The following is a 12,277-nucleotide window of genomic DNA, read 5'->3' as shown; positions in this document are numbered from 1 at the left end:
CGGTGCCTGTTGCACGTCGACCGGGTGGCGCATGCCCGAACGCCGGAATGAGCCCGAGGTGCTGCCCCTATGCCCAGCCTGGGTGGTCGGTGACCCTATTTTCCGGCAGCCACAGTAGAGCAAAAATTATATGTCTAAAACGATCCGTGGAGGGAGAAATGAAAAGGAGAAGCAAATTCCTGGGCAAATACCGTCCAACCCATGTCACCCCATTTGCCGCTGCCACAGGAGCGACAAAATGTGGAAAAAATCATGGAGATGGCGAACAGAGTACCTGCATCCTGCAATATTTCAGGGTCTCAAAGGTGTTAGCAGACATGGCTAAATGGGCCGTTCGTGCCGGCCCGGCACGGGCCCGACTCGGCACGGCCCGGCTACGGCACGGCCTAAACGGCCCATCTACAGTAACGGGCCGTGCCGTGCCGGCCCGCGTGCCTTCCCCTCGGCCCACGGCACGGCCCGTCGGTGACCGTGCCGTGCCGGGCCGGCCCGGGCACGATTTCGGCCCGACGGCCCGGTCGGCCCGACGGGCCGAAATAGATAAAAAAAATATAAAAAAATGAAAAAATACATAAAAAATATACAGAAAATAGATAAAAATATAAAAAATATTTAAAAATAGATAAAAAAAATATTTAAAAATAGCTAAAAAATTAAAAATATAATTAAATAAATAGAAAATAGTGCCGGGCCGTGCCCGTGCCGGCCCGACTTGACCGGGCCGTGCCGTGCCGGCCCGTCGTGCCGCGCGCTCGGCCCAGGCACAGCCCGTGGCGTCGTGCTGTGCCGGCCCGGCCCGTCGGTAATCGGGCCGTACCGTGCCTGGGCCGTGCCTACAGTACCGTGTCTCGGGCCGGCCCAGTAGGCACGGCCCATTTGGACGTCTTTAGGTGTTAGAATATATGTCCTTAGACTATTATATTTGTGTAATTTTAAATAATTTTTAAAAATTCAATTAAATGGAGGTGAGTGGGTATCTTTTAGTCCTACTTGTTAGTGGAGGTAGATGGAGATCAATTTAAAATGAATTCTCTCCTCCACTCACTTAGCATGTGTGGATGAGAGGATTAGGAGAATACATGTGCAATTGCTCGTCTCGCCATGGCTGTGGCAGAGGGTGCGGGTGTACGGCACCTGTGTGAATGGTCCATCGAAATTGGATTCAGTAGCTTGTGCATGTACAGTCTCCTTTTATAATTTTATTCTTTTTACTATGTAAGAAAACAGATAAATATATGAAATCCGTATTAGTTATGAATCCGATCATGGTACGTAATAGATTTCGATCACGTTACATCTCAACCACGTGATTCTCCCTATATATCTGTCACCTATCGCTATAAAGAATATGCGTAATTAGGATTTTACCTATTTTCTCTCTGCAACGCCGTCACACGTAATCTTCTCCATTCTACTACGACAATGTGTATGGACGAACGGGAGAGTAGCTCTCTGAAACCCGTCACTCTTAGGATCCTGCACTAAGAGATGACGAATAAGATTTTTAGAAAGCGCTCGCCGCGACTGCTCACGATCTATTTTCTCTACATCATCGCGATCTTCTTCGTTTACTTCATCTTCATCGTCGTCTACTGCATTGCCATCATCTTTGCATCTCACGCTGTCGTTGTGTACCTACACTGTGATCTATTGTTATTAGATACTTTGTTAGAGCTTGTCGAAAGTTTGTCAGACTTGTCAAGATTTTATCGGGGCTTGTCAGATCTAGTCGGAATCTTTCTTAAAAATCTAATTGGATCTAGTCGGGACTCGTCGGAGCTAGCCGAAGTTTGTTATTTGTATCTAGTCCTGTTCATATATATTTAAGAATTAAATTAAATTAAATTTAAAATTGTTATTTTTACAATAAAAAGGACCAGAACGAAAAAAAGAGGTGAATTTCTGGGGTGTTCGGTATTTCAAACACCGTCCACCCCGTAGGCCACGGAGTTGGCTCGTCCTCCGCCCACCTCGTCCGACCCGCCGCTCACCTTCTCCAAGCCCCTCCCTCCGCAACCTTTACGCCGGCGTCGCATCAATTGCACGTCGCATCAACCTCTCCATCCTGCAAAATTTCAGAGCCTGATACGATCGCTAGAGGGAGAACCAAAAAAGAGAAGCAACTTCCAGGGGTGGCGCCAGGCCAAGCGCTGTCGCTCCGTTTCCACCACGCGCCGCCGTCTTGGCAGCCTAATCCCACCTAGCAATGTCACACGAGGCGACTGCTCCGACCCATTTGCTGCTAGCCTCCGTCGACCTGGGCAGACTGGTGTGTCCAGGCCAACATATAGGATGGAAGGGGTGCTGGGCGTACTGGTGCGAGGAACGAGTACGTTTGTTATCGCACGGGGCGGAAGGAGGATCATGGATCTGCTGATAACAACTTGAGCAATGAAGGCAACTCTTCTGATTGGGATCGTCCTGGTGACAAGCAGGAAACTGATGGTAGGTGGAAGGAGCAGCAGAAGGAAAAATCTCGCTGGGGGGCACCGTGATGAGATGTGTGAAGAACGCATTCCAGAAGATGAACAGTCAAGGCAGCAGGAGATTCTGCCAGGGAAACAAGGTGAGATACATGATGCAAAGGCGATGAATGCTCATGCTTCTTCTGCTGGGGTACCGCACAAATCTGTTGGAGCTCGCAGGATTAGCTTGGCGAATCTCTCACCTCACAACTCTCTCACTTTCTCTCTGACGGAAGTCCAGAACTCGCCGAAAAAAACACGCTACAGTAAATCCAGAACTTCAAACTGCACTTGAGGATTTTGTGCTGCAATTGTTACAACGTTTTTCAGACTCTTTCATTGCTTAAATAGAGAAACAAAGCACACCACGATCCCACTCGCTATGCCATCCCACGACCTGTGATCGTGCTATGCACTGATCCTTATCTGAACTAAATACCCGAACTGAAAAAACGGACACTAGCTAACAGACTCGAGCTAACCAACTAGACCGAAATTTAAGTAGTTAATTGGAGTACATTGTGCAGGGATTAGACTTCATCAATCTCCCCCCTAATCCATGCACTCCTTCAGCTCCACAACCCCAATCTTCTTGCGCTGATCTTGGAATCTCACATGACCAAGTGTTTTTGTAAGCAAATCAGCACGTTGTTGTCTTGAACTGACGAAGCCCAAGCTGATCTTCCCATCTTCCATGAATTCCCATATGAAATAAATTTTTATATCAGTGTGTTTACTACGATCATGAAAGACATGATTCTTGCTTAGGGTGATGGCCGACATGTTATCAATTTTCAGCTCGGGGACAATCACCGAGACACCAAGAATATCACCAAGGAGTCTTGCAAGCCAAATTCCCTGACAAGTTGCTGTGGCTACTGCAATGTACTCTGCCTCACATGAGGATAGAGCAACAACACGCTGTTTCTGTGATTGCCATGAAAGAAGACAACTCCAGTAGTTCTCCTCCTATCAACAATATCTCCTGCCAAATCAGAATCACTGAAGCCAAGCAACTGAGGATCACCTTTATTCTGCCCGAGAAAGAATAGACCAAAATGAATTGTTCCTGCTACATATTTTAGCATATGCTTGACCACTGCAAGATGCTCTTCACTTGGTGCCTCCGTGAAACGGCTCACAAAACCTATTGTAAAGGAGATGTTAGGCCATGTATGAACAAGGTATCGAAGGCTTTCAATAAGACTTCGTATTGTGTTGCATCAACTGGATTTGCTGAACTCCTTTTGGACAATTTAACCCGAGCTTCCACAGTGTCTGACAGACATTGCAGTTCATCATCCCAGTGTTCTCGAGCAATTTTACTGCATAAATCGATTGCTTCAGCGAGATACCCTCTGGCCTCTGGCGTACCTCGATTCCAAGATAGTGAGACAATCCCATATCACTCATATGAAATAGATTGCTCATCTCCTTCTTGAACTTGATAATTTCCTTGCTGATTGTCCCAGTGATGATCAAATCATCCATATATACTCCAACAATCAGTCGAGAGTGCTTGTCTACACAAGTACACACAGCATGCTCAGTATCACTTCTATGAAAACCCAGCCCACGAAGACTGATGTCCAACTTGGAATTCCATGCCCAAGGAGCCTGACGAAGCCCGTAAAGAGCCTTCTTCAGCTTTAGCACAAGATGTGGATGATCTTTGTCAACAAATCCCAGTGGTTGCTCGGCGTAGATCTCCTCTATGAGCTCACTGTTGAGGAAAGCCATCTTCACATCCATATGATGAACTTGCCAGCCATGGTGAGCAGCAACTGCAATTATCAGTCTCACTGAATCCAGTCTGGCCACCATTGCAAATGTTTCTTCAAAGTCAATTCCATGGCGTTGGGCATATCCCTTTGCAACAAGTCGTGCTTTGTGCCTCACAACAACCCCCTTTTCATCACGCTTCAGTCGATACACCCATTTCAAGTCGATGGCGCGCTGGCCTGCTGAAGGATCAACAAGACTCCAAGTCTCGTTCTCCTCGATTGACTTCAGTTCCTCCAGCATTGCATGCACCACTCCTCCACCTGCTCTCCTTCAGCAAGCATAGTGGGTTCTTGATCAACGGCCAGCAGGAGCTCATTCGCAAAAAGCTCGCGATGCGCTAGTCCAGGTGGTGATGTCGGCCAAAGTATCTGGTTGACCAATCGAAAATGAGACTTTGAGTCATCATGATCGGCGTCTAGATCCAGTGTGCCCATCGGCAGTGACACAAATTCAATTGAATTTCTCGAGGAACTTGGGGAAGCAACCGCAGGTGTTGTGGGCATGTTGGTGGCAAGAATGGTTCATCGCCGCTAGATGCCACCTCTTCTCCAGTCTTGCTCTAGTCCCACTGCGTGGCTTCATCAAACATCACATCTCTTGACACATGAACACGATCTTTCACGGTTCATATACCCGATAAGCCTTCGATTCGTGATCATATCCAACGAGAATCATGGGCACGCTTCTGTCTTCTAGCTTCTTCAGGTGTGGCCAAACTACTTTCACATGAGCCAAACAACCAAATGTTCGGAAGAAATGCACATAAGGTTTCTTGTCATACCACACCTCGAATGGAGTCTTGTGATGCACACTCTTTGTTGGCGATCGGTTCAAAATGATGATAGCAGTCATCACTGTCTCCCCCAAAACCTGCCTGGGAGAGCTTTCGCATTCATCATATTCTTGGCCATCCCGAGTATGGTTTGGTTTCTTCTCTCCACCACACCATTTTGTTGGGGAGAATATGATGTAGTGAGCTCCCTGCGCATACCTTCAGCGACGCAGTACTGCATGAACACTTACGCCGTGAACTCACCACCATGGTTCGTGCGCAACGCACCAAGCTTGTGCCCAGATTCAGCTTCTGCCCTGGCCTGAAACACCTTGATCGCCATTGCTGCCTGGTCCTCAGTCACGAGCAAGGTGAGCCACATGAATCAGCTCATGTCATCGACAAGCAGGAGGAAGAACCTCTTCCCGCTCGACGTCACCGGCGTGATCGGCCCGCAAATATTGCCGTGAACCAGCTTGAGAATGCGATCAGCTCTGTATTGTGCCTAGCTCAGGAATGGGGCTCGACGTTGTTTTTCGGCCAGATAGCTATCGCAGAGTTGCTCGATGTGAGCAATATGAGGAAGTGAATGTACTTGATGTCGCTTAGAGGGGGGTGAATAGGCATTTCTGAAATTTAAAATTCAACAACGGATTAACAGAGTCCGGATACTCCGGTGTCTGAAGTATCCGGTCTTATCCGAATTATCCGGCTTATACAGGATTGCGAAAACGAAATGAATCTAAGCAAGTCTATTTGAGTCTAAGTGTTACCACAGGTTCTAATAGATGTATGAGGACCTTATCAACAACATGCTGCAGTAGAATACTCACAAGCAATAGGATTTGGGAAAATCCCCTAAAATGACAGGAACAAGTAAAACTTGCAAGAAATTAAATGAGACAAATGATTTATCCTGAAGTTCGGCCACCTCACTAAGAAGCACCTACGTCTCTGTTGAGGAGCTCACAAAGAGCCAGATCTCTTTCAACCCTATCCTCTCCTAGCGACCACAAAGATCAAGCTAGGTTTTCTTACTCAAGTCAACGGATGATTACAAACTTCCCGTGGCACTCCACAATCCTTGGGTGCTCTACGGGCGACGCCTTGCCGTCTAGGAGGACAATGCTCCAAGAGAAAAAGATCACAAAAGAACGCTTGACGACGAACTCAATGCTCAAAGATTGGATTTTGGTTCAACAACTCAAATCTCTCTTTCAAACCCTATCTCTCAATTCTTGCAACAATCTAAGCACTAGAAAGGTTTGGAGGGGCTCTTGAATGCTTTGCGAGCGTTGTCAAGGAGTAGCTCAACAGCAACAGCAAGCATTTAATGCAAAGAGGTGAGGGAGTATTTGTAGCTATCCCTCAAAAACTAGCCGTTACTGTTCTGGTTGACCTAACCTGGAGTATCCGGTGAACACCGGAGACTCCGGACAGCATTTTAAAACGGGCTCAGAACAGTATCAGAACTAGCCGTTACAGTTCTGCTGAACTGACCCGGAGTATCCGGTGTACACTGGAGACTTCGAGTGGCACTTAGACGCCACACAGAACAGACCCGGAGACTTGCCAGTCTCTCCGGCCTCTCCAGATACCAGAGTATCTGGTGAACCCCGGAGACTCCGATATTTTTAAAAATAATTCGAACCGAGACTCTCTGGCGGAGTATCTCTCGGAGACTCCGGCCAAAAACATCAGTCACCAGAGTATCCGGTGAACACCGGAGACTCTGGACATTTAAAATTAAATCGAAACCGAGACTCTCTGGCGGAGTCTCTCTCGGAGACTCCGGCCAAAAACACTAAGTACTAGAGTATCCGGTGTACACCGGAGACTCTGGACTCAAAACACTTTAGCCTATTTTCCGGTGTCCGTGGGTGAATATGTCTCTCAACATTTGGTTCTAAGATGTCACTTTGAGCACTGAGACACCATAAAAACTATCAATTGCATCCCTCTTGATAGTACGGCTTTCCTAAACTCAATTTCAAAGAAAAAATCAAATTAAATCCTATTGGGTACTACAAAACGCTTCTCTTTTCTTTTTGAGGGACGTCAACATCGTATAACTTCACCAATGGAACTAAACCTGTTCATAGCTTCAATAAACTTATTAGTCCCTTAATTGTTTTGTCATCAATTAGCTAAAACCCATTTAGAGGGCATAGATGCACTTTCCGGAAGTCCACGCACCATGTTTCTGTGAGTGAGCTCTCGGAGCCCTCTAAAGCTGAGATGTCCAAACCGTGCGTGCCACCTTCATGCTTCATCATCACTCCGCACCGCAAGGCAGACGGGATGCAAATGTTCATATTGAGAACATACAGGTGCGAAGTTAATCTCTTCACCTTGGCCAGAATGGCGTCGTTCATCGCGGACTCGCAGCACGCTGTTGTCGATGGTGATTTGGTAGCCAATCTCGTCGAGTTGCCCGAGACTTATGATGTTGGCAGTGAGACGAGGGATGCTGCACCACCATCTCCCTCCTAGCCGTATCACCTTGGCGGGCTTGGCTCCGATCTGCACCGAGCCTTGGGGGAGACTATGAGTGCGCCGAAGAGCTCGAGGAAGATTTCGATTGGATCGACATGGTCCTTGGAGCGGTTACTGGGCTTTGATACCAGTTGTTGCAGCTTGCAAGATCAGCCTGACGAATCTCTCACCTCACAACTCTCTCACTTCCTCTCTAACGAAAGTCTAGAACTCGTCGAAAAACCGTGCTACAGTAAATATAGAACTTCAGACTGAACTTGGGGATTTTGTGCTGCAATTGTTGAAATTGTTGTTGGAGCTCGCAGGATCAGCTCGGCAAATCTCTCACTTCACAACTCTCTCACTTTCTCTCGGACAAAAGCCCATAACTCTCCAAAAAAACGCGCTACAATAAATTCAGAACTTCAGACTGAACTTGGGGATTTTGTGCTGCAATTGTTGTTTCGTTTTTCAGACTCTTTCATTGCTTAAATAGAGAAATAAACAAGTACATGGTTACATGACCAGAAGTGATCGAAAACTAAGCACACAACAATCCCACTCGCTGTGCCATCCCACGGCCTGCGATCGTGCTATGCACTGATCCTTATCTAAACTAAATACCCGAACTGAAAAAACAGACACTAGCTAACAGACTCGAGCTAACCAACCAGACAGAAACTTAAGCAGCTAATTGCAGTACATCGTGCAGGGAGTAGACTTCATCAAAATCTACCTCTCCTAAATTCCTGGGTTGCACTGTATGTGGTTTGAAGAATCATTATGCAGTAGTGTAAGCGTAGACAAGCTTGTGACAGTTGTGGTATGACAAACAAACTGCAGAACTGCTGAGTGATAGGACAAATTTGTGGATTATGGGGCCTGAATTCTGTGTTGTTCAAGTTGAGGACCAGAGTTTTGTTCTTCATTGAGAAGTGTATTTCTAATACCTAGAATAATTGTTGTCTTTGTTTTTTTTCCCTTCAAGTCGCAGAGGAAGAAAGAAATAAAGAAATTACAAAAGAAAGAAAAGAAGAAGAAAAAAATAGTTTGGGGGGCGTCCATGGGCCAGCCCTAAAGCCCAATCGCCCCTCCCATGTACCTATAAAACACTAGGCAGCCCCTCTTCCCCGAACAGCCCCCTTTCCAACCCCTCTCCACCCTTGGTCGCCCCCCTTGCTGCAGGATGCCTGCTGGGCGTCCCCCTCTCTCCACCTTGCTGCTGCAAAGAAATGAGAAAGAAGAAAGAAGAAAGAAGGGGAAGGGAAGAAGAAGGAAGAAGAAAGGAGAAAGAAAGAGAGGGATTTGACATCTTGTTGCCCTAAGATTTGGAGGAGATCAAGGTGAGATGGAATCCATATTTTCCCCTGCAAATAGATGATTTGTGATGGTTTTTTAGACTTGGGGAATAGAGGATTTGTGGGGAGAAATCTCGTTGGATTATGATCCTCCGGTTTCAGAATTCCAGTTTTCTGCAGCTCTGTTCGGGTCTCGATTAGGGCATGTTCGAGACCGAAATAAATTATCCAACTATAAGGTTTTTCGAAGGGTTCTTGCTGATCTATCCACTGTAAAAAAAATGCAGAATTTTTGGCCTAGTAGTTTTGTAGATATGAATTTTTGAATTTGGCTATCAGATTCTGACGAGATTCTAAATAGTAATAGATCTATTCAATTTTTGGGTATCTTAGATGTCGAATCAGTTTTTTAGAATAACTAGGAAGTTGTAGAGGATTCCTTAAGAATTCCAATGGTGTGTAGTATGAAGTTTTTCATTTGATATAGCTCCGGTTATGCTGTTCTGAATTTTCTGCAATCGATCATTGACACATTTCAGTGTCAGAATGTTCAGAGCTTGATTAGACCATGATAATGATGTTTTTTTTTAAGATCAAAGTTATACCAAAGTTGAAGCTTGTGTTATGATACACATATCCACAAAGTTTTAGATTTTTTGATCTCTTCTGTGGCAGATATAAAAATGGGAAGCTTGCTACTTAAAATTTCAGACAAATTCTAAAGTCTATTTTTGGTTGCAGTTTAGGCCACCTAGTGGCAGAATAAAAAATATATTTTCTATACGAAAGTTATATAACTCATTCTGTAGTTTCTAAATATGTATTTATTTTTTATTATATCTGTGGTAGAAAAATAGATACGAAAAATTGAAGCAGTATTGCTGCAGTTAAACGAATGTGATGAGTGTCGGTTTGTTCGTTGTATGGGTTGCGGGGTGTGACCATGTTACTTGCTATTTGTATTTCATGTGGTATGTTGTGGTGCTGATATATGGGCGCTTGAGCAGGTAGTGTTGCGTCGATACGTGTATGTCTTTGTTCATCGTCGGTAAAGACAAGTGAGCATGACGTTTGTTGCTACAACTTTAACTTATTATTTTTGCTACCTCCACTTATAATAATGCAGCACACATGATTATACTTATTAATTTAAAAGATTATAACTGCTTGCTCTGGATATGTGAGTTTGGATTAATCTTTTGGTTATAATTGATGGAGTCGTATGCAATAGTAATAATGACTCGTCGGTTTAGTCATTTCTAGTATAGCCTCACCTTATGTCTAATGATTGGTTTACTTGAGGATAATGATATCAGTTTTGTAGAAGCTTATAGTAAGGATATGCTTTGATTTGTAGGTGAACATTTAATTCTTTTAGAGGATTGTTTTATATGTCTATAATTAGTTGGAACATAACCATTTTAAAACCCTCTATATGTTAAATAATAAGCTAGTAGAAGTATAGTTACTATCTTTTTTGTCTTATATATAATTAAACTTGTAATATGTGATTATGAAATGGGGTAGGTCTTACTCTTTCAAAGTAAGTTTATTGTTGTTGTATGTTTATGCTCATGTCATCTGCACTTTTACATGAAGAAGGAATGATGGATATATGTGGATGAAGATGGCTTATATGAATTATCTAGAAAATGCTTTTATGTTGATGTATGTTCACGGTTGTAAACTATGCTGTTTATATTTTGGCATTTGAAGTATATCATGTGTATTGTATTTCATATGCATTGGAAGTTATGTTGTAAAGATCACGACTGTACCGGTACGTATCGTACGTTACTCGAGGAGGGATGCGATGTAAAAGAAGGCATACCATTGTAGAATGACATATGAATTTATGAAGGTATTGAAGTCCTACGTGGACTTGCATTGCATAGTATCCATAGACATCATATTACGTTACAGTAATCTTTTATATAAAATTTGGTTGCGATAAATGGTAAATAGACGTTTGAGTAATCTTACTAATTGTAGAAGGTATGTGGTTAAGAGTGAGTTATTCTTAAAACTGTCATTTATTATTAATATGACTTGAACTCTATTTATGATGTTTTAGATGATGATTTTTTTTCTTACAAGTCCTATTTAACTCTTAGAAGTTGAAGTCAATTATTAATGTTGAGATCATGCCATGTGGGATAGATAGTTTTTTTATATCCTACTTATGTTATAGTTATATTTGCTATGAACATGTATTTATCGATCTTCTTTTAGAAACAACTATTTAACTTGCTTAAAAATAAACATGATGAATAATGTAATACCTTTTTATACCTATTTAAGTTTTAAATTGATGTTTTAAATATTATGGTTTAAATAGCTTTTTAAAGTAGTTCGCTTGCTGAGATTAACCAATCTCACTCTTACATTCCCCCTCCCCAGATTGTCTTCTTAAAGCTAGCTTAGAGGGAAGAGCTTAGCAACACGTCTTACACGTTCATGATATCACATACATCATTCAAAGTAATTTTACAATAATAATGCAATTGATGTTGGTGTTATTGCTTGACTATTTTAAAAATACTTTAGAATCGTCAAACTATTGTTCTTCTCTTTTACTAGAATATTGTTAAATATTAGTGTAGTATTATTTTATAATATATATCTTTACCTGCTGTTGTTTCCGTATTGCCTCTCGCTTTAAGAGAGGTACTATCAAATTTTTTTTTATGTAGTTTGACATACTTGAAGTACAGTTGAATAGCATTCCAGATTTGTACGAGACCTTAGGGTGTTACAGTATTAGCTTGAAAGCGTCCGGAGAAAAAGTTATCACTGCTATTATCACTGTAGTTGAGGGTACAACTACTGCTAAGGCTCAGATCATCATTGAACCCTGGTCACCTGCTATATGTGCTAAGGGGGCATTACAACAGGCTTGGTTCAGAGTGAAAGGGGTACCAGTTGATCAGAGGTCTGACATAGGACTCTGGCTAAAGTTGGTAATCTGGTAGGGAAAACTGTGGGGATAGATGACAAGTCCAGGTACAGAAAAGATTATGTCAGATTAAAGATTGCTTGTCTAGAGATGTTACCAAAGTATCTAAATCTGCTGAAAGTTCTCTTGGTCTGTACTTATATGATTTTATTTTATGAAAGAGAAGTGCCTTTACCTGATAAGCAGACCGAGCAGAAAATTGCTGTGAGTGCTGGTGAGCCTGAAGTCCAACCTCATCCCAAATATGCGAAGCGGCGGGTTCCTGACCGGAGCTTGCCCTGCTGCCTCGACGGCCTCTACCACTGCGGCTCCGACCACCATGCCACCATCTGCAGCGGTGCCCGCGTGATGCCGGCCATGCATGTCCCCGTACCTCCAGTTCGCCGGTGTCACAGGCGCGCTAAAATGGCGAAAAACCCCGTAGAGATGGGGAATAGAACATTGCCGCATCCTGCAAAATTTCAGGGCCTCATACGATCTCTAGATGAAGAGCCTAAAAAGAGAGAGAACTTCAGATTTATTTAGT

This window comes from Phragmites australis, chromosome 8 (assembly GCF_958298935.1).
Source record: "Phragmites australis chromosome 8, lpPhrAust1.1, whole genome shotgun sequence".
Classification (NCBI taxonomy): Eukaryota; Viridiplantae; Streptophyta; class Magnoliopsida; order Poales; family Poaceae; genus Phragmites; species Phragmites australis.
The sequence above is the reverse complement of the archived record's forward strand: the minus strand, read 5'-3'. Positions refer to the sequence as shown.